Source organism: Jaculus jaculus, chromosome 19, assembly GCF_020740685.1.
Source record: "Jaculus jaculus isolate mJacJac1 chromosome 19, mJacJac1.mat.Y.cur, whole genome shotgun sequence".
In the NCBI taxonomy this organism is placed as follows: domain Eukaryota; kingdom Metazoa; phylum Chordata; class Mammalia; order Rodentia; family Dipodidae; genus Jaculus; species Jaculus jaculus.
Genome location: NC_059120.1, coordinates 59,875,544 through 59,882,460, shown reverse-complemented (window position 1 = coordinate 59,882,460; position 6,917 = coordinate 59,875,544). Strand labels below are relative to the sequence as shown.

At 46.6% G+C, this 6,917-nt stretch overlaps 1 pseudogene; it reads right to left on the bottom strand.

Annotated features, from left to right (window-relative positions):
- Positions 1 to 1,954: 1,954 nt before the first annotated feature.
- LOC123456195 lies at positions 1,955 to 2,132 on the bottom strand (annotated as a pseudogene).
- Positions 2,133 to 6,917: the final 4,785 nt, after the last annotated feature.

Genomic DNA, 6,917 nt, shown 5'->3' with positions numbered 1-6,917 from the left:
ATGAAGGCAGCTGAGACCCCACGGAAAAGCAGCAGGGAGCTGCTGTTCAGCAGTGTGGCTCTGGCTGCAGCCCGCTGCCACCGGACGAGCGCCTCCTCTTCTGCCCTGTCTGAGCCCGCAAGAGCCTGGGAAATGACCGACGGGGACGGGGCTCTCCCCACTCACAGCAGCCCTGCGCAATCCAGAGAATCTGAAGAGGCCCACGGGGACCAGCCAAGCAGCTACAGGGCACCTCCATCAGCATCTCACAACCTCCGCTCCCCTACATGCCAGCGCCCAGAACAGCAAAGGGATCCCACTCGCCCCTACCCCATCCCAGCCACTAACCAGCTGAGACAAGGCCATGGGGTGCCTAAGAGGAAAAAAGTGGAGGAGATAGGAGAAAGCTAGCTTTTTAAATGTAGTTTTAGGGCTGGAGAGATGGCTTAGTGGTTAAGGCGCTTGCCTGTGAAGATAAAGGAACCAGGTTTCATTCCGCAGGACCCACGTAAGCCTGATGCACTAGGGGGCGCACGCATCTGGAGTTCGTTTGCAGTGGCTGGAGGCCCTGGCGCGCTCATCTTCCCTCCCTCCTTCCCCTTCTCCTCTCTCTCTCTCCTCTCTTTCTCTCTGCTTCTTTCTCAAATAAATAACTAAAATATATTTTAAAATATAATAATAAGTGCTGGAGAGATGGCTTAGCTGTTAGGGCGCTTGCCTGTAAGCCTAAGAACCCAGGTTCAATTCTCCAGGTCGTTCATAAGCCGGATGCACAAGGTGGTGCATGCATCTGGAGTTCGTTTGCTCCTTGGCTCGCCCAGTCTTCTCCCTCTCTCTCTCTCCCTGCCTCTTTCTCTCTCAAATAAAGAAAAATAAAGGCAGTTTTAGTTAGAGATTGAGGCCCAAAGAGAGAACCAGGAGATGCCATCCCACATGCCATCTCAAGACACAAGAATGGAACTCTCTCGGCGGAAATCAAACCGCTGTCGGATGGAGACTGATCTACAGCGCCTCTGCCGCCCGGTCTAGCACGCCACCTAGACAGCGGCCCGGATCCGCGCACCGAAGCCACCGAGCAATCGCGGTCTTCCCCTTGCCTAAGAGGGCTCCTGCCTGGCTGTAGCTGACGCCTCCCTCCTCAGCTCAGCTCCCTGTTTTTCTGGCTCTGCCCTGCCTGGCTGCCTTTTCTTCCCTTGGGCCACAGGGACACACAAGAGTCTGGCGTCCCCCTCCCTGGCTGGGTGGGTTTGGGGGGTACAACATAATATTGTGTGTTGGTTGGGTTGGTTTTTCTGCTTGCCTCTGCTTTATAGTTTAATCATATACATGGTGCCTGATCTACCACATGGATGCTTGTTCTAGATTCTAGGGGCTGGAGAGATGGCTTAGTGGTTAAGGCACTTGCCTGTGAAGACTCATGTTCAACTTTCCAGATCCCACGTGAGTCAGATGTGCAGGGTGACGCGAGCAGGTGTGTTAACACGTGGGCTCATGGCGGCACATGCATCTGGAGCTCAATTATAGCAGTTGGAGTCCCTAGCACGCCATGCACTCCCTCACTCTCTCACATTAAAAAAAAAAAAAAGCGTCTGTTGGGCTTTCCTCAAAAATAAATAAATAAACTCTAGGCCTGTGTAGTTTCCTTAAACTCAGGGTAACCATGAGCCCTCTTCATTACTCATTTCTCCTCTGAGTTTCTTGGTTCCTGCTTTAATAATTTCCCTCTTATCTTTCCTTGAAAGCCTCAGTTTAACTCCCTCCATGTGCGTTCAGCTTCACTCCAGTTATTTCCCCCAAAACCTCAATTTCTCTTAAACAAACCTTATAAACTATGCAGTGTTTCCAGATGAGAGTGTTTCCTAAATCCCACAGTTTGTGATTTCTCCCTTAAATAAACCCCCAGATTAGTGTTTTCTCCCTAAATAAACTTAATAATTATAATTTATCCTTCTTTTTTTTTTTTCTTTGCTTTTGCCACTCAGACTGCGTCCCTTCTCTCCAGCTCCCCGAGGAGAGCAGGAACCATCATCAACGGCGGTGGCCTAGGTGCTCAGGAGAGAACCCACACCTGCTCCTTGTGCTTTCCGCACTTGGTGCACTCAGAGACTTCTCTAGTAACAAATTATGGAAATGACCCCTGAAAGCACAGTCTTCATTTATCCTTCCTGAGCCCACCTTTACCAATGCTTTGTCAGGGCTGGAGGGATGGCTTAGCAGTTAAGGCATTTGCCTGCAAAGCCAAAGGACCCAGTTTCGTTTCCCCAGGACCCATGTAACCCAGGTAGATGCACAAGTTTGCAGAGGCTGGAGGTCCTGGCGTGCCCATATTCTCTCTCTCTCCCTCTTTCTCTGTCAAATAAATGAATAAATAAAAATAAATTTCTTTGTTAAAGGTAGGACAGAACCCAAACTTAGGGTTCACACATTGGGCAACTGACCCCTCCTGAACCCCAAAATCCTGCATCACCAGTGTCACAACTCAATGTAGAGGTGAGGCAGAAACTCACCCCTGAAGGTAACTGGGCTGATTGATACTGGGCAAAACACACCCCAAATCTGGGTCTGTATCTGAGTTTGAATTGGAAGTGCTGACAGCACCTCCCCTATCAGGACAGGCTGTGAACAAAACATCCCAGGGAGGGAAAGAGTTTAAAACTCATCCCACCAAGGCACAATTACTGACCTGTTAGATCTGAAGTACGTTTAATATACTTGGCCATTTAAAAATTTGTTTTAGCGGGGAGGCAGAGGTATGAGGATCGCCCGCCATGAGTTCTAGGCCACCCTGAGACTTCATGGTGAATTCCAGATAAGCCTGGGTTAGAGTGAGACCCTACCTCGGAAAACTAAAAAAATATATATATTTGACAGAGGAGTGGGGAGAGGGCATGCCAGGGCCACTAGCCACTGCAAAGAAACTCCAGATGCACGCACCACCTTGTACATCTGGCTTTATGTAGGTCCTGGGGTATGGAACCTGGGTCCTTTGGCTTTGCTGGTGAGCACCTTAAGTGCTCAGCCACCTCTCCAGCCCCCGAATGATCATTTTTTAAATAAAGTGTCAGATTCCAGCCATTCCACCGGGAAGGAAACTCAAAATGAACATTTCAGTTACTTGGTTAACATTTTAGTCAGGCCTGCCTGAGGTAGAGTTCTTTATAACCAGTTTTCTGTTTAGTCTTCAAATTCTACAATTACCTGTTAAATTCTTACTTTTTATTATCTATTTATTTAAAGTTAACTTGAATTTTTATTTATTTGTTTTTTCGAGAGTCTTGTTCTTTTTAAAATAATTTTTAAAGTTACTTTTATTTATTTATTTCAGAGCGACAGACAGAAAGAGAAAGAGGGAGACACAGAGAGACAGAAAGAATGGACACACCAGGGCCTCCAGCCACTGCAAACGAACTCCAGACGTGTGAGCCCCCTTGTGCATCTGGCTAACATGGGTCCTGGGGAGTCGAGCCTCGAACTGGGGTCTTCAGGTTTCACAGGCAAGCGCTTACCTGCTAAGCCATCTCTCCAGCCCAAATTCTTACTTTTTAGCTAATCTCTTTTTCAAAGGAAGAGGGGAAAATAAGCAACAGCTCCCTCATATTAATGTAGTTTAAAAAGCATCCCCCCAAAACACTCACATTCAAACATATAAACCCATTTTAAATTTAGGCAGGCCAAGAATAGCAATTTCAGTATGCAATGAGTTCAAAATAAAGACATGTGACAATGAAGTGGCCACAGATTTGTCACGGAGTTATTTTCAGGAACACTAGAGGCAAACGAGTTTTTCCTGATGCTGTTGGAAACTAGCATGAATCTGCAAAAGACTGGTCAGCCTGAAGTCTCCACGCGATGGTTTGAGAGTGAAACGCCCTCCCCCCAGCCTCTGTCTGGATACTTGGTCCCAGGCTGGAGTCAGTTTGGGAGGTGGAGTCTTCTGGGGGAGAGGTGTCACTGGGAACAGACCTTGACGGTCCAGCCCCACTGGGGATTACCATCTAGTTCACACTGGCTGCGGCCTCCCAGCTCATGTGACGAATGTGACACCCTGCTTCTGTTCTGCCACGTCACGATGAAACTGCCCCTCAAGATGGTAAGTCAGACTAAATCCTTTCCTTTTGTGGAGGTTTGAACCAGATGACCCCTGTGGTAGCCTGAATGTGAATATATGTCACTCACAGCCTCAGGCCAGGTAATGAAGCTTCCTGCTTAATTCTCCAGCACGGGGGTGGGGGGTGCAGATCTGGATTCCAGCTGAAAGGTGGGGTTTGTAATCTTTGGAACTGACTGTGGGAGGAATGTGAAAGTTTCTGACATCTTGGACTAAGAAACGCCTTGCAGGGGGCTGGAAAGATTGTTCAGAAGTTAAGGCACTTGCTTACAAAACCTAATGTTCTGAGTTTGATTCCCTAGTACCTACATAAAGCCAGACGCACAAAGTAGTGCACGCGTCTATAGTTCATACGCAGTGTCTGGAGGCCCGGGCATGCCCATTGTCTTCTGTCATTCTCTCTGTCTCTTTTTCTGTCTCTCTCTGCTTCCAAATATAAATAAAAATAAATTAAAAAAAAAAAGACTTGGAGACGGGTGTGGTGGTGCACGCATTTAATACCAGCACTCAGAAAGCAGGGGTAGGAGGATCACAATGACTTTGAGGCCACCCTGGACTACATAGTGAATTCCAGGTCAGCCTGAGCTAGGGTAAAACCCTACCTCAAAAAACAAACAAACAAAAAAAAAAAAACATACACACACACACAAAAGACTCAGAAGGAAATGTATTCATTAAAATATCAAAAACAGGGCTGGAAAAATGGCTCAGCAGTTGCCTGCAGAGCCTAAGGACCTGAGTTTGATCCTTCAGTATCCCTGTAAAGCCAGATGTACAAGGTGACACATGTGTCTGGAGTTCATTTGCAGTGGCTAGAGACCCTGGTGGCCCATTCTTTCTTTCTTCCTCTCAAATAAATAAGTAAAATAATAATAACAAAACCCAGCCGGGCTTGGTGGTGCATGCCTTTAATCCCAGCAGTCAAGGAAACAGAGATAGCAAGAGTGCCATGATTTTGAGGCCACCCTAAGACTACATAGTGAATTTCAGGTCAACCTTGGCTACAGCCAAGACTCTACCTTGAAAAAAATTTAGAAAATAAAATAAAATAAACCAGGCATGGTGGTGCACACCTTTAATCCCAGCACTTGGGAGGCAGAAGTAGGAGGATTGCTGTGAGTTCCAGGTCAGCCTGGGCTAGAATGAGACCCTGCCTGGAATAAAATCAAAACAAAGCTAGAGTTATTCAATTTGCAGATGGTTTATTTCTTGGAAATGGCCACTGCATGATGTGAGGCAGGGTTGTTAGGGTCCCTGTGTGAAGGCCCCAATGGAGCCATGAGGATGACCCAAGGGCTGAAGTAGAGACCCCAGGATCATGGCAATGCCAGGACTATGGGACAGCTGCCAAAGAGAGCTGCTGGCCTGGAATGGATTGTTCCCTGGGCTGAAGGAAGCCCAGCTGGAGAGGCAGAATTGGAAGCCCAGAGATGTCATCATTGGCTTCAGATGCCAGACTTGGAGTTACAGGATTTGGCATTTGCCTGTTTGTTTTAGAGCTCGCATTGGTTCTTTCCTTCTTTGCGGTGCCATCTGTTGCAGTGTGATGTTTATTCTGTGCCATTATTTGTTGAAGATTTATTTATTTTTATTTATTTATCAGGGAAAGGAAGAGTGAGAGAGAGTGGGAATGGGCATGCCAGGTCCTCTAACCACTGCAAACAGACTCCAGAAGCATGTGCTACCATGTGCATTTGGCTTACGTGGGACCTGGAGAATCAAAGCTGGGTACTTAGGCTCCACAGGTAAGCACCTTAACTGCCAAGCCATCTCTCCAGGGCCCCTGATGTGTTTGTTTGTTTGTTTGTTTTACAGGAACGCTGTTAAGCGACTTCGAACTACAGAGATGCTTCAACAGTGTTGGGAATGATTTAAAAAAAAAAACAGAGAATTTTAAAGTTGGACTGAATCCATTTTTACATCATGGTTGGTCATCAGTTTGGGGAGCCAGGGGCAGGATGAGCTCATGTGTTTCGAATGCTTGGTTCCCACCTGGAGGCAATTTGTGAAGTGGAACCTTGTTGAAGGAAGTGTCTGGCTGAGGGTGGCATGTGGATATTACTCACTTAAATAGACCTATAACAAGTATGGAGATCCAAGCAGTTACCAAAAATCTCCCAACGAAAAAACGTCCAGGCTCAGATGGATTCACTGGTGAATTTTACCAGACCTTCAGGGAAGAGCTAACACCATTGCTTCTCAAACTTTACCATAAAATAGGAAAGGAAGAAATCCTACTGTTGCAGTCCGGTTCACATTGCTGGTAGAAATCACCCAACCAAGAGTAGCTTCTGGGAAAAAGAGATTTATTTTGGCTTACAGGCTCTAGGGGAAGCTCCACGATGGCAGGGGAAAACGATGGCATGAGCAGAGGGTGGACATCACCCCCTGGCCAACAGAAGGTGGACCACAGCAACAGGAGGGTGTGCCAAACACTGGCATGGGGAAACTGGCTATAAAGCCCTTAAGCCTGCCCCCAACAATACACTCCCTCCAGGAGGCATTAATTCCCAAATATCCATCAGCTGGGAGCTAGCATTCACAACACCTAAGTTTATGGGGGACACCTGAATCAAACCACCACACCTACCAACTCCTTCTACGAAGCCAACATCACCCTGATACCAAAACCAAAGATAGAAAAACAAAAAAAGAAAATTACAGACCAATCTCCCTTGTGAACATAGATGCAAAAATTCTCAACAAAATATTGGAAAACAGAATACAAGAATATATCAAAAAGATCATTCACCCCAACCAAATAGGCTTTGTCCCAGAGATGCAGGGATGGTCCAACATACACAAATTGATAAATGTAATACATTATATA